This window comes from Anser brachyrhynchus, assembly GCF_964034855.1.
Source record: "Anser brachyrhynchus genome assembly, chromosome: 12".
Taxonomy (NCBI): Eukaryota; Metazoa; Chordata; class Aves; order Anseriformes; family Anatidae; genus Anser; species Anser brachyrhynchus.
Window position 1 is genome coordinate 20,529,902 of NC_137707.1, and position 23,222 is coordinate 20,553,123.

Consider the following 23,222-nt stretch of genomic DNA (forward strand, 5'->3'; position numbering starts at 1 on the left):
CCTGCAGGTCCCATAAAACAGATCTGGCAGCTGCCCACTGGTGACAGCCACGCCAGGAGCTCTGCAGAGCTTTCCCTCAGTGGGGCCTACTCACCAGAGAGAGATTACATGGTCCCATCGCCTGCCTGAGGGTGCTGGAGACCACCCTACTTTCACCCTCCCTCTCATGGAGGTTTTAGAAGTCTCCTCACACTTCCTTGCCTTTTTTTTTTTTTTTTTTGAATATAAACACAAAGTCATCTAGGGAGAGAGCAGATGAGAGAGCAGCCTTTTCCTTGTTGTGTTGTTGTGTGTGGAAAACCACAACTCCTGCCCTTTTTGTTTTTGCTGGCATGCAGCTTGCCCCATGACGGCGTTGATGCTGCTCAGTGTGCCCCGGCAGGGCTGCAGCTCCATGCCACAGCCCTGCCAGCAGCTCTTGGAAACATATGCTACATATGTCCTCTGAAGTGAGCCACAAAGTCATGTCTGCAGCCCAGCCTAAGAAAAAATGAGTAATGTGAGCCTGGTGATCAGACCTAGGAGTAATGAGATGCACCACCTACATTCATGAGATATAATGAGAAAAGACACCCAGTAAAGTTTAAACATCACACCTCCCTTCCTGACAATATCGGTGTGTCAGGGTTGGGATAAAACTGTTTTGAATAAAAAATAAAGTATGTCTAAAATATTAAAAGAAAAAAGCTTAGCTCCTGCACACACAAAAACAATGATCTAAGGGAAATCACCAGTTGCTGTTCTGTGAGGTATAAAAATAAACCCTTGTCTCTTTTACTTTTACATCCGCTGACAAGTGACTATATTAGCATTAAGTGAAAAAGCAGATGAAAAGTAATGTCTTTTATTTAGCTCCTACCTGAAACATATTTAAGTTTTCTGCAGCAAGTGAGATTGTGCATAGGGGTTTGAAATCATGTAATAAGATGCTGTGTGACGTTATCTGTCCACCAAGCAGTCACTCCAGTAAGTAACATTGCCACTAAATCTTGGAAGTGAAGTTGACACAAATAACTTCACGCTTCTACCTTTTTTTTTTTTTTTTTCCCCCAACCTTGTCAGCGTGTCTATAAGATTTTGTACTTCAAGGAAACCTGTTAGGATACCTGTCCATCAACTAGTCTAACGTACTTGTTTCATTTTTAATATGCCAAAAATGTTGAGCCATGTATTGTTTCTAAATGAAGCACATGTGTGCTGCAGAGTAGAAAGAGAAATGTGCTGATACAGGAAACTCAACTTGTTTGTTAGCAGTGATATTGGAAAAAATCCATCTCTCCTAGCAGGACAATCTCATCATATTAAAAGTTATGGATTTCTTGCTTAAGCATTCTACACTAGCTGCAGAGTTGTATAAACTTGCTTCTGCTTATCAAGCGAGCCAACAATACACAAAAAGAAAATTTAACATCTTTTAACATTTCTGCCTTCACATGGGAGTTCTCCTGAAATGAGTTCTTCAATTATCCTGATGGATCTGTTTAGTGAGTTGGTACTGTTTCCTGGCTTATAAAAGCCAGTGCATTACTATGCAATATTGTGTATGTGGTATTGAAATGAGATCAACATCATTGCTTTACTACATTTTAAGCAGAAGTTAGCACATGTAATAAAAATTATAGAGACTTCAGAGTCAGATATTCTAGCAATGTATTTTAAAACCTATACTGTTTTTGCTGGCAAATTATCAGAAGTATGTGAAAAATGAACTATTGGTGGCTTCTTTCTTAAATAACTAATGAGGATTAACCAATATTGAGCAATGATTAATCAGAGGATATGTTTAATTTTCCTTTACCTTAGATAACAAAGGAAATGTGGTTTATAAATGATGATAAACATACCAAACTAAAATTATTAATTTCCAAATAAAGTTGCAACATTACTCTTATGTGTAGAAGATAATATATAGTCCTGTATATGAAATTCACTTCAGGAAAAACTTCATTGACTACAGCTGAGATTAACTGCATGTCACATCCAAGAATGTTTCAGAGCATCATTTATTGGATTGACTGCGTTGTACAAATATGCAAAATATTTACATCTTTAGTTCTCCAAATTGTGAAGCTGTTAAGATCTGTCTGTGAAAGGAAGTTCTAACAAGCCAGTTTGTAGGTGTTCCCCCTGAACCCACCATCCTCAGCTCTGTGTGTGTCTGTATGTGTGGGCACTTGCGCGCATATGCATGTGTGTGTGCATGCACAGATTTTTAGTCCTTACACTGTAAAAAACTTTGGAATTGTTTGACCCTGTAAACACAAAATTCATGTATCTCACCCTGGGACAAATGCATTCTTTTTAAAAGCAGCATATGGGCAGCCTTGTACTGATGTTAGTTTATTGTCATTGCTTGATAACGTTTAATGGAAAAGATACAAGAGTGCCAAAGAATTTTAATTATTTTTGTGATAAAGTTATATGTTCGGCCTTGAAAAAGTGGAGATAATGCTGGGATTCATTATTATTCCCAGTGTGTTTAAACAGACGACACAGAATGCAAACAAAAGCAGACGAAATTTGAAAAGTATTATCAATATTGCAGATAGCAGATGCCCTTTCCAATCAGAACAAGCATATCTTCTATAGCAACTTTATGGTTGAGTAGTTTATTCATTTCTATTAGAAGGTTGTACGTTTCTAAAATATGTAGATGGTATCTAGAAAACCAACCAACCAGTAGGGTCATTTTGCTTGTTTTCCTAAATTTATTATTTCACTTTTGCAGGCTTGATCTGAGGTGCATTAACATGGGAGTGAAATCTTATTGTGTCAAATCCTATCTTGTATATGACCTTTCATGTGTTTTGCTGTGGTTCTGGGAGGGAAATGCTAAGAGGTGTCTATTCTGCAGGGTTTTGCCAGTGTAATATTTGTACTGCTGTAATTAAAGCTGGACCCATCTTTCTGATTTCTTTTTCTTTTTCTTCTTTGGCCTTATAGCTTGAAAGAAAAATGTTTCTGTAGATGCAGCATCTAATTCAGACTTATATTCTTGTAACAGGTTTTAAGGAAGCATGCTAAACAGCGGAGGTTAATTTCAACACAGCGAGATCAAAACATGTCTGAAACGATAAAAAGGTCTGCAGAAACACGAATTTCATTTTTCTGATAGAACACCAAACTCCCTGATAGCAAACCTCTCCAGTGTAAACAAAAAAAAATTGGCTTGAGGATTTTCCAGACGGGTTCCCTCAATGTGAGCAGTGGGCCCGGGACTTGTGCATCCCCCAGTGGTTTTGGTGCCTGCGGCAGGGACCCCATAGACCAGAGGTCACAGTGCCACATGCCCTGGCTGAGCCACGCTCGGGCTGGACCCCAGCACCCAGCATTTAGAGAGCATTTCCCCACTTGTACTATCACCTAATGAAACCAGGTCTTTTGGTACAGTGTTGGTTGAAGCTTTCATTCTGTATTTTGCATTTTGAAAGAAAACAACAAACATTTGCAATTACTTTACATTAATTTATTGGGCCCTAAGTCCACAGTTCTGTGATAGGTCATGACATTGTGGGGTTTTGATGATGAAAATGCGTGTGCTAGTGCATTTCCACTGCAGAGAAATGGTGAAAACTTAGATCTTTGGAAAATATATTCTGAACAGTTTCCTACTACTTGCCCATATGCCAATTATACTTTCAGGTTTGCATCTGAAATTCTTATCTGCCTAGTAACATCCTATCCTCTGAAATATTCGTGGTCCACTTTGTTGTATTTAAAGCAGCATGTAAGTGGTTCTTTACATGCAAGCACACAAACTAAGAATATTCCACCAATCATTTACAAAATTCTGATTCTCCTCTATAACAGGTTTGGAGGATGTTGCTGTGAAACCTTGAATTCAGGCATCAATAGAAGGACAATTAATCCTGTAAAAAATATAAATATTCAGTGCTTGGGCAGTCATAACAGCTGAAACAAAAAGGCATCAGAAAAAATTTGCTGTGGCAATGAGTACAGCTAAATGTAGTCCCTGTGGAAGTTCTTCCCAGGTGAGGGTCCCAAATGGCAGGGGCCAGTTGTGTCCTTAGAGGCTGTGAAGAAAGGAGCAGGCTCTGACTGCATCTTAGGGATGTTCCAGCTGAGCCTGGGCCCCCCAAATGTTGCATCTCTGGTCAGAGGGTCCCACATGGATGTGTGAGGTGGGGAGGAGGAGGAGGAGGAGGAGGACAGGACTACATTTCCCATGGTGCCCTTTGACTGGCCCGGCCTCTGAGAGGCTTGAAATCAGGCAGGTGTTGGGGCATTGCACCCGGCTGTGGTGAGGTGGCAGCAGCTCTACGGCTCCGGGCATCGAGGCTGTCTGCAGGTACCTATAAAGCTGTGCCAAAAAGTGCCTGTGGTGTGAATGTGGGAAATGTGATCACAACATAATGGTAGCAGGTGTTGGATAGCTCCTATGAGGCTTTAAAGCGTGAGAGTTTGGAGGAAAGGTGAGGTTTTAGGACATCCCATCTTTAAACTGCATCAAGAACGTGTGCCTGCACCTGCATCATGGCATGTTTTCTTAATATTGCAGTGTGTCACTCACAGGTAAGGCAGGACCATACCTCAGGTCAACCCTGAATTTCCTCAGACCACACAGAAGTGTGTGTGAAAGCTGCCCTGGAGCTCTGGCTCCAGGCATAGCCCTGCAGCCCCCAGCCTGTGGGGGATGCTGGTGGCTCCCCCGGCCAGAGGAGCGAGTCGGGCTCATGCTGCTCGCCGCCCCTGCCTGCACTTCTTTCCTGCTTGCGCATATCCTTTACTCTGGCTGTCTTCTGTTACAGCCCCTAATGCATGTCTAATATAATTTTATAGAGCAATATTACCCGATATACACAAGCACGCGGTCTTTGCCTCTTCCGTAGTGGAGGCGCGGCGCGCTGCTCAGTCCACCCAGGGCTCCGAAATGTCAGCGCTCTCACTGCATTTATGGTTCAGCAGCATCATCCCGATGCATTGGTTACTTAGCAGGCTTCCATAATGAATGCACTCCATAAATATAAAAGCATTTCTAAAAAGTAGAGTGTTTGCACGTTATAAAAAGTGCCAGTGCTGAGTCATGCTCTCACCATCCAGCGGGAAATGGCTGGTGATTGCTTCATGCCATTTTGCGCGGGGCCACGATAACTTCAGGGCCACCACAAATGACAACTCATGCTGATCTGCTGCTCCATGCGCACAGTGCCATCTGTTAGCACATGTCACTATAGGTATGGAGATGTATTGTATAGCAGACTTAAGTCTACGTTTCAAAATTGCTGGGAAGCAAGAGGCACACAAAGGAACTGTAATAAGTACAAAGTGTAATTAAATTTTGCTCTAAGAACTGCCATAGTCAGTTAAATCAGACCAGTTTAGATGTCATTATTTAGCCAATAGAGTAAATCTTATTTATAGAAGTCCAGGTCTGGCTCCACTTGTTTTCTGATAAGCAGTGGTAGGCTATTGACTTTAATGCGTTATGCTTATAATAGAAAGATGCATAAATAAACATAGACAAAACGAGGGCAGACGAGCACCACTAAATTATCTCTGCAATTGTCAGTGCCCTCAGCTTGGGCAAGGGCCTAGGCTCAGGTATCAATTCCTGTTTTCATTTTCGTCTTTTAATTGATCTTGTGGAGCAACCATTATCCAAACAGTAAGGGAAAAGGATGGTCCCTTCAGGAATCTGCTGATGCTGCGGCTCTGTGCTGTTTTGTCCAAGAGTTGAATACCAAACATGGAGAAATTGGGGTGAATTACACCCACCCGAGGAACAGAGAGGAGCATGGTTTATCTAAATGTAGGAAAGCATTTTTTAAAAATGAAGCAACTGCTGGAGGAAACTTGAGAGATAGTAATGGCCGTAAATGCAGGTAGAAGTGGCGTCCCTGGCAGTTTTCCTGGGGACAAGGCTGAAAAGTAACTGAGGGGCACTGGAAAATCAGCAGCTGCAAGGGGTAATACACCAGAGCCTGGCTGTTCTGCACTAGGTTTTCAGCAGAATCTCTGTGGTGCTCATGTTCAGTCTGAGGCGGAGAAATGGTTCTGGTATTTTCAAGCCTCGTTCTGAGCAGCAAACACAAGCAATCTTCATCAAAATTGCTGGCACGTGGTGTTCTTGCTTTACTTTCCCACACTCCAAGCGCTCAGAAGGTTTGGATGACTGTCTGGATTTTTGTGGTCTGTTAATTAAGCTAAACCCGACCTCTTGAATGTTTTGGAGCTTGCCAAGCACAAACTAAAATGAGTGAAGCAGGGAAGGGTTAAACAGCTCATGGAAGCTCATTCCCCGGTTGTGCTGAGCTGATGCCCTAGGCTTCAGATGCTGGAAGCCACAAAGTGTTCGCAGGTGAAGCTGCCTGGTGGTGGCTCCCTGCCGAAGCAGGTGGCTGTGGTCACTGCCACCACCCTGGAAGTGGCCTGCTCCGCACACCCGTGTGTGTGATCTGACTGCTGCCCGGATCTCTGGAGTGCCATCTGAAAAAGTTTTTGTGTAAGATTTTAATGGCAGGAATTTTGAAGCACGCATGTTATTCCTTTGATGGAAAAGAGACTGAAAACTTAAGGGGAAGAGATGTCAGGGAAGCACAGAAGTGTTTTCTGTTTGTGACAGCAGTTGATCATGTTCAGCAAGTGCTGGTCTCCATTTGAGAGCTTTGTGCTTTGAGCAAGGGGGAGATCAAAGCTGGAGGGATCTTTGACTTCTTGGGTTGCAGCTCACTGTTCAGGGAATTAATACATGAAGTGTGCGTGACAGGATGGGCAAATTCTTCTGTGTTTTACCCTGATGTAACCTGCAGTAATTGCTAGACATCCTGAGGTGCTGACTCGAATGGGAATGCTGGGAATGGAGTGCTTGGGGAAATTGGGCTGAAAATCTGTGGATTACCAACAGATTCGTTGCTGGCATGTGTGATTTAACCCAGAGCAGTGAGAGATCTGCTGGTACCTCAGTACGGTTCCTCCAGGTCTGTGGTGATGCAAGGGGACATCAGGATGTGGGCCTGGTCAGGAGGTGCCAGGGGCTCGCTCTCTCCTTCCCCTTGCTCACCTCCTGCACGTGGAGGTAAGTGTGTGTGTGATGCTAATGTACAGCCTGCACTTTGTACTCGTGGTGCTGAAAACACTGTCACTGTTTATGCTAAGAAAAATGGAACCCAAAGGCCACAGAATGAAATATAATTTGTTAAAAACAGGGAGTAGCATTGATTAAAATGAAAGCCAGTGTTCCAGCGCTTTACCATGGAGAAGTATGTCCCCAGGTTCCTTGCACTTGCCCTGTGATTATACAATAGATTTTAAGTCTGTGATATCTACAAATCTACATCAAAATATATTCTATAGCTGTAGGAAACAGCTCTGAATTGTTAACCTTCTCTCCAGGTACTGGAGGTAACACACTGTGAGATTAGATGTATATTTTCTTCAAGATATACCACCCATAGAGGAGTCCATATTTACATCTTTTGTTGATATTTTTTATAGATTAAAAGAGTCTCTTTTCTGGTGATAATTCTGCTAAGTACTGTAATTTGCTGCCACTAATATTTGTCTGAGTCCTAGTTTGCAAAATATATTTGAAACCACTTTATAAAGTCTCATAATTGCTTCTTTGTAGAGCTGGTATAATGAGTAGTTTCTTTATCCAGCCTTTATCCTGTTAACCTTAGAGGTGAGCGACTGCTTGCTGGAGTAGTTGGGGAATGTCTTAGCACTGTTGAGCCATTTAATTTCACTACTAATTTCATAGCGGTGACACAGAATTGGCTATGAGCAAGCTCGCAGTTATTTCAAGGGTTTTCAGTTAGCATTGAATCAGGACCTGATTCACTAAAATGAAATTGAAATAAATGCACATGTAGATGATTTTTTTTAATGCATAAATTGATCTGCATTTATGTGCCCAATCCACATTAAAACATTGACCTGCTGTTGAAGGATGGGAGCTCAGCATATAAAGCAGCTCTAGCATTGCAAATGAGACCTTGCACCACTGCGTTGGTGGTTTGGGCTCTGCTCCCTTTACTGTTGCTGTTGTCCCAATTGCAGGAAAACTCCTTGGTTAGCTAAATCTTATTCTTAGCTTTCTTGAAAATATAGATTCAAAAAAATTTTTGGCCTCTTTCACAAAGTTAGTGTGCCATGCTACTTAGCATGCAGGACGGCTTCCAGGCTCACTCTTTCTGCAAAGGAGAAATTTGTGTTACCATAGTGGTTGCTTTAGACAAGCAGAGCTCGCTTGTGCAAAACCTGTCTTGTCCCCAGAATTGTATAGGAGGTTATGTTGCTTCCCTCTCTAGGATTGCTTTTACTCCAGAGCTGGCTGCGTGTCAGAGGGGAGGTTGTCCTTTTTCGTGAATACAGCCCGAAGTGTGCAGGGGCAGGGGGAATCCTACCATTTGCATCCTGTTCCTTTGCTGTTACTGTAACAGTTGGGTGATCTGAAAGAAGTGTGATTTGAGGGTCACCAAACATGAGAGAGAAAGCTTTCAGTTTGGCATATGAGAAAGTATTTATGGCATGCGTTTATGAAATGCTACCATCATCTAATCTTACTAGCTGCATATACACTAATAAAGAGAATAATAATCAAGTCTGAGGAAATGCTGAGGCTATATGTGGATTCAGAAAGCTGAGAATGCAATAACAGTCACGGATGAAATGCATGCTGCCCAAAGTCATCCCCATGGGAAGAAGCCGTGGCAAAGACATACCTGCACCCCAACGCGGGCTGCGGGTGGTGCTCACCTTTTGGCAGAGGTCACTGCTGAAGAGGGACCCAAGGGGCATTGGAACAGTGAGAGCTGCTGCTCCTTATCGCCCACCTCCGGGTCCCTTCTGCCCTGACCCAGCACCAGCCCCCTCTGCCCTGCACAATCCTGGTGGCTGAGCAGGGCTGGAATGTGCTGACCGGGGGAACTGGCAGAGTAAATGTGCTTTTGTCAGCGAGCTGTGCTCCCCCATCTTGGGTCAGGATGGGGAGAGGGGACAAAAAATGCTGTCTTATTTTTAGTGGACTGGTTCTCTTCTCTAGCACAGGCATATGACTACAGCAGCATTTACCTATAAGCTATGATTTAGCAGTGTGCTAATGTCAGCTTGTCCACTGTACAGGCATGTGGACTGAATTCCTGGTCCACTGCAGGCATTTTATCATCTGGTGGCCATTGCTGCTAAATATTAAGGGTGAATTTTGCACTGAAATGTGGAGTTCTGATTGTGCACTTCATTTTGATCTTTCAATGCTTCTGTCATTAGTGACATTGTCATTTAATGTGGACATTCATTTAGGCACACGTCTGGACCTGCCTGGAAAGCATTTTCGATGGCTGCACTCTCAATTCAGGTCTGCTCCCTATCTTAGGCTCTAAGCAAAAGTTGATAGCATTTGAAATTTAATCAGGTTGGTATTGTGCAATTTATCTCCTATAAAAGTTTCAGTAGCTTTTTTGCACACTTTTCTCTACTGCTTAAAAGGAATTCTCAAAAGCCTGGAGTTGGAGGAACGTATCCGTCCATGTGCCACTGCAGGCTGAACTTTTAGTACTTTTAATTTGAGCTTGATCTGTTTTTGTGAAGGGTATCCTCAAACATGGGAGTTGTTACACCAAGTTTATATAAATTTTGTAACTAGAAGAGTTGTGTTTGGAGCATTTTCTGTTAATTGTAATATGTATGGAAGGACTAAAGATGGCTTATGTAGAAACAATTTTTAGTAATAGTAAAGGTTTTTTTTTCCTTATGAGTGAATTTGTAGCTTTGTATTTTTTTTTCACTGTGAAGACTTATTTTATCCCACTATATAGGAGAGGTTCCTATACTTTAATCCAATGTTTTACACACATCTGAAACTTAATTTAATACCATCCTGTTCATTAGGACCTCTACGATCTAGTTTTGCTGCATACTGAGGAGTGAGAATATTGCCCCTCCAAACCCCAAATACAAGCAGTGCAAAACATTGTATGAAGTTCAAACTGTATGAAGTTCAACAAGGCCAAGTGCCGGGTCCTGCACCTGGGGCGCAACAATCGCAAGCAGAGCTACAGGCTGGGAGATGAGTGGTTGGAAAGCTGCCTGGCAGAGAAGGACCTGGGAGTACTGGTTGATAGTCGGCTGAATATGAGCCAGCAGTGTGCTCAGGTGGCCAAGAAGGCCAACAGCATCCTGGCCTGTATAAGCAGCACTGTGGCCAGCAGGTCTAGGGAGGTGATTGTCCCCCTGTACTCGGCTCTGGTGAAGCCGCACCTTGAGTACTGTGTTCAGTTTGGGGCCCCTCGCTACAAGAAGGACGTCAAGGTGCTCGAGAGAGTCCAGAGAAGGGCAACGAAGCTGGTGAGGGGTCTGGAGAACAAGTCTTACAAGCAGTGGCTGAGGGAGCTGGGATTGTTCAGCCTGGAGAAGAGGAGGCTCAGGGGAGACCTTACCGCTCTCTACAGGTACCTTAAAGGAGGCTGTAGCGAGGTGGGGGTTGGTCTGTTCTCCCACGTGCCTGGTGACAGGACGAGGGGGAACGGGCTAAAGTTGCGCCAGGGGAAGTTTAGGTTGGATATTAGGAAGAACTTCTTTACTGAAAGGGTTGTTAGGCATTGGAATGGGCTGCCCAGGGAAGTGGTTGAGTCACCATCCCTGGAGGTCTTTAAGAGCTGTTTAGATGTAGAGCTTAGAGATATGGTTTAGTGGAGGACTTGTTAGTGTTAGGTCAGAGGTTGGACTGGGTGATCTTGGAGGTCTCTTCCAACCTAGGTGATTCTGTGATTCTGTGTGATTCTGTGATTTTGTAAAGCCTCTTCCCCACATTATTCAGTTATTTATTTTAAACATTTGGTCTTGAATATCAGAACCTGTACACAATCTACTTATTGCCCCATCCAGAAATTCTCCTCCTGTCTGACCAGTCTGTTTTCTAAAATACTCTTGGTCCTTCCAAAAAACTGGTTTTATTCTTCTAAGTTTCAGATTTAAAATCTGGATGAGTGAGAGATCTGGGATGAGAGATGCATTAGCAGAACTGATTTCTCTTGTTACCAGTTCAAAAGGCTTCAGTATGCAGCGCAAATGATTCATAAGTATCCATTGTTCAGAGTTCAGGATAAAGAGTTCAGAATCAAAGCTCTGCTTTAATGTGCGCTCATGCATTTCTTTTTTCAGTAAGAGCATTCTCTTCATATATATAGCAAATGAAATTCAAACTTGTTTAAGCTGCAGTTCTGGTAAATTGCTCTGCCTCTGAAGTTAGCTTAGAATATCATGAGAGTTATAGAAACCGTTACAGATTTTGCTAGTATTGCAAAAACTTAGTGCTTAGTTATAATCAAGCAAGAGATGTTTAATAAATAGAGCAGCAAAACAAGTGATCACCTCGTGTTTTTCCTGGTTTTGGACCTCGTGTCAGCCCCTCTGGCAGATCCCGAGAGAACAGCCATGCATGATTCTGGCTGGTGGTGTTTTTCTTATTGGCCTTTATCGAAGGGGGAAATGCAAAGGATTCTAACTTATGGGCAGATTTTTGCATGGGAATGCAGGCTGACAGCCAGTGGGCAGTGATTAAGAGGTATTCCGACGTCTAGACGTTCATCCAAATGTTTGTCGTCAAGTGAGCTGTGCTCAATATTGCTTCTTTCAGAGCCTTCTTTATCTTTCATTTTAACGTTTCATAGATCCGAGGTACTGTCACTGCCGCAATACTGTGTTTTCTCCTGGCATTTTGTATCATGGCTGAGCATACTGAATGGGCTCTCTAAAACCTTTCTTATCAATGGAGTACAACAAGCCCAATGCAATCATCCTTTCAATTATCTTCTTCATCTCAAGTGTCACCAGATAAGTGCTGGCATAGTATTCTTCGAACATTTCAGATATTGTTCCTTGCTTTTTGGCTATAAATGTCTGAACACGGGATAAAGATTAAGATATCTCATGTTTTACCCTTATTATTCCCTGACAAAACTGTGCTTGATCTCCTAAAAGGTTCTTTTTTTTCCGCTGTCTCTTTAGTTCCAGTTCTTGTTGGGGTCTGATAAGAATATTGGGCTACCTCTTACACATCGCAGTGGGAGTTGTGCCCTGTAGGAAAAGCCTGAGAGCCTGATTCGGTGTTGTGCAGCCTCTGAAATCAGCCTGACCTGGATGTAACCTGGTGCTGGTTTAGAGGGCAGGACTGCCCCGGTGGGGCTTTGTAGATGACCAGTGCAGAAAAGATGGCTCAGCCTCTGCTTGCTCCATTTTGGAAAGGCCTTCAGTGAGTTTACTGCTATCAGGCGTAGGAAAAAGGAGGTTTTTGTTTATTTACCTTGATTTATTTTATGTGGTGAATTAAATTTGGCTCCGTTAAAACGCAGCCCTTTCTGGACTCTAAGTCCAGGAGGTGCTTGTGAACAGACCGAAGAAGCAGGGTACCCTCTCTGCAAAGAAGATGATAAATTCACTGCCTCCTGCTCATTTTGAAGTGTATAAGGTGTTCGTTTGTGTGCACAATGTGCTCTGTGCTGTGCGGGTGGCATTTCTCTCCAAGCTGATGTTGACTTCTGTCTGGGCGCATCAGTGCATTTGGTTCTGGTATCACCAGAAAGGGGTGCTCCTCCCGGTGGGGGAGAAGGACAGAAGGGCTCTCCCATGCTGAGTTACCATCATCTGAGAGTGCAACGTGTTAAGGACTGCATGGCTGCTCATGGGCTTTGTGAATGTGGCATCAACCTCCCATTTGGAGACTGAAGGAGCCGAAGAGAGAGATCAGCTGGTTGTGGGTGCAAGCTGTAGCATGAGTGGAAAGCCCAGGCTTTCTGGGAAGTCCTGTGGGGTGGGATGTTACAGAAACAAGAGACTGGTCTGGGATCTGCAGGTCTGTGACAAGGCATCCATCTGGAGAATGGAAGATCTGAGATTTTACCACTTTCCCTTTGTGGGCTTGGGTCAGGGCCTGTACCTTCCTGTGCTGAAGAAGTATAAAGTTCATGGGATCTGTGCAGCAAGACTGGCCGATACCTGGACAACTTCACAGTGTGTTCCCCATGCTCAAATCTGGAAACCACTATGAACAGTAGCATTGCTGCAGCCAAGCATTCACCACCACCAGACAGGCTCCCCAGAAGCTTGATGTTGGCTTATGCGTAAGGAGGCTTTCTTCAAGTGATTTTTATCTGTTGTTCATTACCTTTTGGTTTGGAGGCCGTTAGGTTAAATTGGCAATATTTCTGAGGTTGCCTCTACATTTGACTTCTCAAAACACTTTTTAATTTAAGGAATTAATTGCAATGTAATTATGAAAAGCTTTAGGGAAAACACCATGTATGTGTGAATCATGAGGATTGGCAAGTAGGAGATTGGTGTGGGAAGAAAAGAGGAATGTAGGCTTTAGTTCAAAGAGTTACTTTACAGGAAAAGTAAGATCTAGTATGATGAAAAATAATCCTTCTAATGAAAGACAAAACCTATGCATTGTACTCCAGTCATACTTTCTTATTTGCCATTATAAAGTTGTGGGAGTACGGCCCTGGTGACAACAGAGCCAGGCAACTTACAAAACAGATACAGCTTCAATCTCTTCATTAATCAAATGTTTCATGGTTGCACACAGCCACACAAAATGTATTTTCACGCTTACACATTTCAAGCATTTTTGAAAGTCACACAATTGTTTTGGTGATTTAAGTTTTAAATTGATGAAAATATGAGGGGAAAAAGGGAAGGGCAACCTGGGAGGAGAGGAGCCAGGCTTTCCAAGGAAACATTGAATCATTGCACTGATTGCTGCAAAAATTCATTTCAATTCCACCTCATTTTTTTTTATTAAGCATTTTAGCTCAGTGTTTTCTTGGGGTAGTTCCTGCAGGACTTTGTCTGAGTCTGGGGACATGAGCTTTAAGGAGAAAGTCCAAATTCGTGCAGTTATGGCGCTTCACTGCAAGTACTCTTGCTCCAGAGTGAAGCTTATGGGGAGAAAGGAGTATTTAGACTAATGGGTCGCATCAGCATTGTATAAATGTAGTGACTTTATACAACATTTAATCATTTAATAAGGACTAACTGGTGGGTGATTGTTATTTTCAAAATACATAAACTGAAATATTGAGTCAGGATTTAGGAGTCATAAGTGCTTCTTCTGCAACAAGTGAGCTCAGTTTCCATTGGGACAGCCAAGAAAAATAATAAATTCTGACACTCAGAAGTGACTTGCTGGTGACTATACTGTGTCCTGAACAGGAAACAAAATAAACCTCAAAACATCTTCCTTAGATGTTGCCTTGCTGTCTTTGGTTACAAAGTTCCTTCTATCTCAAGAACAGAGTGAGGGGGAGAAATATTAGATGAAATTTAAGTTTTATATTTTTTGTCAGATATCTAAAGTTTTGCAGCAAACATTGGTAAGGCCATGAATATCACATGAAAGCATAGTTCTTCACTTCCTACCTGTTAGACATGTTTGTCTGGATTATGGGTAGATGTTGGCGTCTAAATAGTACTTCAAACTTGAAATGGGGGCTAACTATTAGTAATTTGGTCTTCCCAGCCACTTCTGGTTGAATGTAGATATGACACCAACTAAGGTGAAGAAAATAGGTCAATAAAAATAGATCTCAATTCATCATAATTTTCCAAAAGGCATCTACATTTGAACAAAGCAGGGTATGCAAAGTACAGTGAGATACCTTCTATCCCGTGGCCGCTGTGGCATGTCTACAACATTCAGGCATATCCTAATTATCCTCTTATTCATCTATCTGCATGGCATTCTGATCAATTATTTTCTTATAGCAGAGGAACAGAAGGTCAAAAATACAATGCAAATTCATGTGTGTGAATTCAGGGAATTTAATCTTGCAGACATAGTAACCTTCCTCTTTCTTGCAACCTCTTTTCCTGTAAAACTGTTTGAATACTGAAGGCACAGGTGAACAACCCTGTACTACCTTGCTAAGCAAAGCCAGTAAGTCCCCTGGACAGCTGATGACAGCATGTTGGTAGCCAGAACTAAATTTACGTCTTGTACTCTTCAGCCCCTCACAGCCTTGCAGGGGGCTTCTGCCCCTGCTAACTGATGGGGGGGACACGTAGCTGGTGTGTTCTCCTGTCCCTTGTCCCTCTGTGTGGCACGTGCAGCCTTGCTGTAATGAGCTGGTATGTTTAAAGTTGCTGAGCAAATGATCCGCATCTGAGAAGCTGCTTAACAAAAATGTGTTTTCCTTGATTTTCTTGTATTCTTTAATAAATTTTATTAATTAATGAAGTTGAAGACTCCTTTGTACAGTATGTTGGAAGAATTGTTATTCTACCTCACTGTATAATCATTATCTCCATTAATGAGTGTGTTATTCTGTCACCAATATTAATCTAACAAAAGAAACAAATACCTGGCCCATGATGTGATGCAGGAGTCAGTAGGTTAAATACTCACTTCTGTGAATTGTGATAAACAATCCTGCAGAAATGGCCGGAGCGTAGCCAGCAGGGTGCTTTTAGAGATACTTACCACATGTGGATGTAAAATAGACATGCAGTGCTCGCTGGTTGTGTGGTGCTGCTTTTGTGAATGGTCCTTCTTCCCCGTCTTTTGGAATCTGCACCTCTCCCTGAGGATGAAATGCAGAGCAAATCAGTTATGCACAGTGGAAGATGGAGCATTTTTATACTTTGCCTTTTCATTTAGATTTGATTCCTTAGAAAAGCTGCTTAAATGGTGTTAAAACTGCTTTGATACGGGCTCTTAATTATGAAAAGGTATCACCAGTAAATAGTGTTAGTGTTAGTAAATAGTGTTAGGTGAAAAGAGCGCAGAGGGGACAGGCAAAGGGAACCTTGACTATCGATATCTCAAAAGTATGAGTCCAGAAAGATGCACTTAGTGTTACAAATTCCATGTGAAGCCCATGGCAAAGCTATTTTAGCGGCTTTCAAGAAAGGGATGTATGTCGGTCTTATTGTAGTTCCTTGAGAGAATAGATTTGATGAGCCAGCAGTGTGCTCAGGTGGCCAAGAAGGCCAACAGCATCCTGGCTTGTATAAGAAGCAGTGGCCAACAGGGCTAGGGAAGTAATTGTCCCCCTGTACTCGGCTCTGGTGAGGCCGCACCTCGAGTACTGTGTTCAGTTTTGGGCCCCTCGCTACAAGAAGGACATGGAGGTGCTCGAGCGAGTCCAGAGAAGGGCAACGAAGCTGGTGAGGGGTCTGGAGAACAAGTCTTACAAGCAGTGGCTGAGGGAGCTGGGGTTGTTTAGCCTGGAGAAGAGGAGGCTCAGGGGCGACCTTATTGCTCTCTACAGGTACCTTAAAGGAGGCTGTAGAGAGGTGGGGGTTGGTCTGTTCTCCCACGTGCCTGGTGACAGGACGAGGGGGAACGGGCTAAAGTTGTGCCAGGGGAGGTTTAGGTTGGATATTAGGAAGAACTTCTTTACTGAAAGGGTTGTTAGGCATTGGAATGGGCTGCCCAGGGAGGTGGTTGAGTCACCATCCCTGGAGGTCTTTAAGAGACGTTTAGATGTAGAGCTTAGTGATATGGTTTAGTGAAGGACTTGTTAGTGTTAGGTCAGAGGTTGGACTGGGTGATCTTGGAGGTCTCTTCCAACCTAGATGATTCTGTGATTCTGTGATTTTTGCATACAGAGGGGAGGAGAGACTGAAGTGAGGCATCTGTCATTTTCTTCCAGAGTTTACGATCCCTTAAAATAAGGTTGAAAATTAAAGGAATGCATTTCTCTCATATCGGGAGTTATGTTCCTCTTTAAGTGGCATCATGCAGAAGATTTCGGCCTCAGCTTAAATGGTTGTAATTTTTTGTGGTGCTCAGCTCACTGGCTTCCCTTGTGCCGTACACGAGCTGTTCCTTTGCTGTGGGTGGTATGAAGCCAACAGCTGTGCAGGTGTTGCACTGAATTTAATGCACATCATAGTAACAGAAGAATCAAGCTGAGAAGAGACTTCTTTTGTGATGCTGTTAGCTTTGGATTTATATACTTTATTAGCTATCGGGGCATTTTCATTATTGTGGCTATTGGTTAGACCTGCTGTAACTCCAGTAAAACTGAGAGATGCAGAGTTGCAACACTTACAATATGCAGTATGCACACAACCTGGATCAACCTAATTTCAGCATAGCAAACACAAAAACAAAAGCTGTATATGACTTCTTAGCCTTTGTGCACATCTGCATTATTATAAATGCTAATATAATTCCGCAATGATAAATAATTAAACAATTATGGTCATGAATCAATAAGTTTAGCACATTTTTTCATCAGCAAATTGTACTGTATAAACAAGAAATATAAATTACCAAGTCTAATTTTCACTGAAAATTGTAAGCATTTTATATCTAATAATTAAAAAAGTATTAGAATACAATGTAAGATATTTAGAACTTTAAAATTCTCCAGTTTTAACCAAACACCATTAAATTGTCATGTTTTATGTTTCTGAATCTGATTAACATTTTGAGATCTGACTTTTGCAATCATTCTCTTTGTTTTCCTCTGCAAGAACCCCCCCTGCTCAACCTCTGGTTTCTCCTAAGCACAGTTTATCAGCTTGAATCCAGCTTCGGTTGACCTCATTATGTTGCCTTTAAGAAAATATAACATTTAAAGAAAAACATTGCAGAACCTGTCTTCTAAGATTTTGAAAGATCTAGCTATTTTTATCGTGTGCTAAACATTTTGCTATAAAGGGTGCAACATGGAGGCAGGGAGGAGAGAGAGATTTTACAATCACGTTTGCATTTAATCGGAGGTCGTAGGGTTGCCTGTAAGCTTTTCTCCTCTCAGATCTTTGGCATTTATAAAGAATCTATCACTCCAAATACTGGCACATTGCTACATCATTTAAAAATAATCTTGCCCTATGCTAGATGTCGGGGTAAAAAATAGTTTATTTTTTCAGAGGAAAAAGCTGAGTTTGATATTTTTATGAAGATGTGCATGTTTTCTTTGCTAAGTATCCTGCACAAACTCAGGATTTGCCACAGGTTCCCGTGGTACAGCTGATCTTGATTGTTCACCATTGACATCCTTTGTGGTCATGCTTTAACCCAGGGAAATGCTTGATCTGCTCCTACTTTGACTCATGGGCTATTGATGAAAACCCTGTTTAGTCTTAGCCAAGGCATGTTAGACCAGGAAATCTGGGAAAATGGCAGCTGCAGGGTGGACCCAATGGGGACATGTTGGCCGCAGGTGCCGTCTTCATGCTGTGGTGGCAGGGACATCCAGGGGCACAGCTGGACTCACTCCCTGTGGTCCAGGGCTCTGGGTGCCCCTGCCGGCCCCACACCTCTGGGGTGGGCACCAAACCAGCGAGGGCTCTCATCCTCCTGGATTTCACCTAGAGTAGTGCCGGTGGGCTGGCTTGTTGGAGATGTTGGCGGTGTGTCGTGTCCCTGTGCTGGGATCACTTCTCTGTGGGGGAAAAGCTCGCGGTTCGGTAAGCCAATAAACCAGTATTTATCTGACTGCCATGTGTTCGGTGGTGTGAATGAGGCACGGCAGAGATCCTTCATGGTTGCCCCATCTGCGTTTTTTCTACAAATGCTCCGTCTAAGTGAACTTGTGAAATGGGATGTGAACAAGGTGACACTATGCTTCAGAAAATTTGAAAAGGTGATATGGTACAGAGGGTGGTATGACCTGGGAAAGGCAGCTTCCCCTGGCCGTGCAGCAGAGTTTCAGGCTCTACAATGATTTTGTCTGCCTTCACATTGGAATTTCGTAGTACTAGATGAAGGACTCCATCCACTGAAGTGTTAAAGTTTATTCACATTTTTTTCCAACAGATTAGAAGCCTCAGGAATCTCCATCAAGCTGGGAGATCAAGGACTTTTCCTCCCAGTTTTAATGCTTGTTGGCAAGCAATTAGTTATTTGTATTACAGAGAAGACTTACAAAGATAGCACGTCTAGAAATGTATGCAAGTATTTTGCCTTTGGGGTGGAAAAATAGAAGAAAATATTTTCGTCACCTTCCTTTCTTTATCTCCCTTCTTGTTTACCCTGTCTTCCTGCTTTTGATGACTAAGAGAAAGAAAACTACATATGGAATCTGAAGATCTTTACTTTGAGTTTTTTTCCTTGTGCTGCTGCATCTGCTCCTCATCCTCTAGCTTTCCCAACATGCTGTATTTCCATTTGTGGGTGTAAGTGCCTTTGCCTCTGATGCCAATGTCACTCTTCTTGTGGCAACCAGATTTTGTTTTACTGTATAGCTCTTAGCAACATGTTTCCTGCATTCTGCTCGTTCGGTTGTGGAGTTCGCACTTTCAAAGTCTGGAGATATAGATTGCTCTGCTTATACATACATGGTTTTGTAAAATCAATTAAAGTCAAACCGCAGAAGGCATTCCCTTTCCTCATGCAGAGTTAGTGGTTTTATGTTTCACTCCAAAGTAGGTCTGCATTGACCATCCTCGACCTCCGTGATCCCCATGCACCCAGTATTCTCAGATTCCAATAAAAAATATCTACAGAGAATTTTTCATAGCCACTAGGTGAAATTTTTTAGCTAGGTGAAAAGTATATATTCATTTTCAAGTTCAAGTATCTCTATTTAAAGATACTGATGTGCTAAAAGTCCTGAAACTTAGGTGGTATGGTGAAACTGTAGAAATTTCTCATTTGCCTCTTTGATAAATCAGCAGAACCTGTGGAGAAGTAGTATTGCAATCACACATTTAGCATATTTCTTTATTTTAGGATATCTACATATAAAACACTCAGATTCCACTTACAAAACTGGATTACAGGTTGCACAGCAGGTTTAAAAATATTTCAGAGATGTTGCTTTCATGCTTCAAAACCTTGTAAAGCCAAATACACTCACTTCTGAAACTAAATCTTGGTTTTCAGTGTAAAAAAAAAAAAAAGGGGGAAGGAAAAAAAAAAGAAAAATGTTTAATAGCACATATGGCATAATTTCATGTGACATCTGTTTTGTAACAAACAATATTTAGCTCACTTATTTGCTGAATGATACAGTACATACTGCAAACAAAAAGTCCAATGAACAGTTTTACATAGTTTGTAATATATCAATATTTATTGCAAAAGAATGCAAAACTTAAACATTTAAGCATGTTATTGATTGTAATATGCAAAACATTGATTACTGCATGCTGCCAATGCAAAGGAAGTCTACTGAATGCCTTATGGGGTATGAAAATTAGGTAGATTTCTGAAAGAATAACTGATGTCCTCCCACTGGTGACATTTAGGCTTATGCCCCCTCAACCTAATTTGTGTCATCTTATAGGAGACAGCTGTCAATATATTTAGGATGGTTTAGCTCATAACAGCAGAAATGGTGAGAGACTATTGGCTTAATTGCACGGAGTGATTGATTCTAATGGAAACAACATTTAGAAACTCAAAATGCACTTTCTGTTGGCAGATCTAATAGAATATCATAATGAATTGGAGCATCGCACATACTGCACTTTCTGCAAGGATTGCAAAAGGACAGTCGTGGTTTTTTATTTTATTTTATTTTTAATTTGATTTTAATGTTGAAATTATTTGTTTAAATAAATAAAAAAAAAAACACTGAAGTAGTACAGTGACATTTTGGGACAGAAACAAGAACATCTAAGTGATGCTGAAGCCACACACAGGTGCAGTAACTGCCAAAGGAAGGCAGTGTTCAGGTGCATTGGCTGTAGGCACCGAAAGGAATGCACCCACTGTCGTTAGCAATTGCACCACCGTGAGATGGTGCCAGGTTTGTGGGTGCCTCGAGCTGTCTTTGGTGGGTGCCCCAAACGCAAACCCTGCTGGGGTGATTCACCCAGGACCCGGGATGATTGCAGCATGGCCTCCCCATGAGCCCCAAAGACTTCCTGGGAGCACGCAGGCTATCACAGACTACAGCCACCGCTGGCTGAAGGAAACCCAGGGGAGCTGAGGCTTGCCTGGGGCTGGGGCACTGCAAGGGCTCTGGTTTTCTGCTCGTGCTCCTCACCTTGGTGTGGGATCAGTCATTTTGGCCATCCCCCAGCGTGGCTTGCTTGTCTAGAGGTGCCTGGGTGTGGGCACAAAAGCTGTCATGGTGCTCTTGTGGGAGGTGCATTGGCACGGTCTGGTGCTGCGGGAGGTGAACCTGCCCAGATGCAGGGCAGCACAGCCTGTGCTGGCTCTGTCTTCTCTGGTGCAGCAGCAAAAGCTCTGGAGTAGTTGCTCTGCGTTAACTCTTTTCTCCTCTGGGAGGTTTACACAATAACCCCGTGTCTTTATAGACTCAGTCAAACTATTCATGCATCTGTCTCTAGTCTGGGATTTTTTTTTCCCTTAATAGGAATCCCGTTGCTTTTTTCTCTGTGTTGTAAATTCTCAGGAATATCTTACTCTTTCCTGAGTATCTGTATGGAAAGTCAGGATTATAAATTCTTCTTCTTAACTGAAAATGATGTGCAGTTTGGCCAGAAGCCATCGACATTCTTCTATCTTTTCTTTTTTTCTGCTCCTTTAAGATCTAGAAATGTGTAGGTTCTAGGGCGATTAATATGTGGTTACAGATTAAATGTTTTTTTTTTTTTTTCCCTTCCCCATAATTAGAAAGGTATGAAGAATCGGATGCAAGATTGAACAGTGTAAATCCTCCAAAATTAAAAACATTTCAGAACTGGAATAAATATTAATAAATTGGAGGCATAATGAAATGCTGTAGATATGTAAGGGGAAAAGCAAGCAGGAAAGGAGGGAAGATTTTTATAGACCTTAATTACAGCAGGGTTGTTAGTAAATTTACTGAATTGTAAATGTAAAAGATTCGGATGGCCTGAGTAAAACCACATATTTAAGCCTTCTAAATGAACATTTCTGTTTTTTGAGTAATTTGTACCATCTGTGTCAAAATTCTGAGCCTAAGAAGAAAAAGCAGTGGAACAAATGTTGGTTCCATAAAACAGTCCTAGTTCATTGTTGAAATTGTCACACATTAACATTGCAGGCCATCTGGGTAGACAAAAGACTCTAACCAGATTGCTAAGATGATTTTATTGGTCTGGTATTAATCAGAATGTGGCATAATATTTAAGCAGAAAAAATGATGAGGTGAAGTGGAGTGCCTATAACTACCCGAACTGTGTGGTAGTTGCACAATAATCTTATTACACCATAGAGCACTGTGTTTCTAAGCAAAGATCCTAATTCTGAAACGTAAATAACAAGCTATGTGATATTTCCAATTTATAGTTTAAAATAAAATATGAAACTTAAAGAAGTAATGACTGTTGGCATATTGCAATGCAGAGATTTAAAGGCCACAGCATGGTTATATTAAATTGTGGTATACCCACAATCATGTTGGAATTAACTTTAATTTCTTTTTGTAACATTGTAAATCAGATTACACTTCATCTCAAAGAATCCAGAACTCGTGATTTACAATTGATTTTCTACGTTTTGAATCTCTACACAGTGCAGCAGCTTGCCTTCTCTCCATGATCTAGAAATGAGGGTATGTATGTGCATGTATGTGTGTGTTATGTTTGTTCTTGAAAATCCTCGTATGCTTTCTCTCCTCTTAGAGACAACTGGAAAGTCCCTCTCCCTCTCAATTCTCCATGATCTTGACTCTTTCTAGTTTTTTTTTGCCCTCTATCTCAAAAAGCCAGTGAGTATTTTTACTCCTTTCTCCCACCTTTATCACCACTTTGAAAATCCCGTCTGCCCTTCTGTATGGGGTTGACCTTTTAAATTCCCCAGCACAGCCTCTGAACATACCGAGACATCCAAGCACCATGGAAAACCTTGTCTGCTGAACATTTTTACACTTTCTGTAATGCATTTGCTGTGAAAGCTAACCCTGCTGGTGTGAGGTGGAGGTGGGAATCAGTAAATCCATCATTACATTCAAGAGTGGCTGTGCCCAACCTCCTTCTGGGGCAGGAGAGGGTGGCTGTGGTAGTGATGGTCCCCATCTGTGGCAGGTGTCACTGCCCGCATCCTGCTCCCTTCCTGGGAGAGGTGCAGCCAGGCTGTGCCTGCATGTTGCCATTGCCAGTTTCACAGCCAGGGCTGCTTAGATGTGGCGCCGGACTGCCAGCTGGGCTTCGTACAGGGGACTGAAACTTTCCTATTTGTAAAATACTTCTGATCCTGATTATCACATTGAGTGCATTCTGTGAAAGCAGCTGTAACACACTCCTGTGTCATTTTCCTGCCACAAAATACATGGTAGGATGGTTTCTGCTCTGTAGTTTCCTACTATGAAATTCTCCTCTCCCTCAAAGCTCGTTTTCTGGGAAACAACAGTCACCCATACAAAACTTTCATT

General features: G+C 42.2%; 1 long non-coding RNA gene across 1 annotated transcript in view; it reads left to right on the plus strand.

Moving 5' to 3' along the window:
* Window positions 1-3,401: 3,401 nt before the first annotated feature.
* The window catches only part of LOC308176511, a 48,740-nt gene continuing 28,919 nt past the window's right edge, over window positions 3,402-23,222 (plus strand). The window contains exons 1-2 of the long non-coding RNA XR_013938295.1: window positions 3,402-4,309; window positions 22,365-22,403. This is a non-coding gene — a long non-coding RNA (uncharacterized lncRNA). The remainder of the gene's footprint in view (window positions 4,310-22,364; window positions 22,404-23,222) is intronic.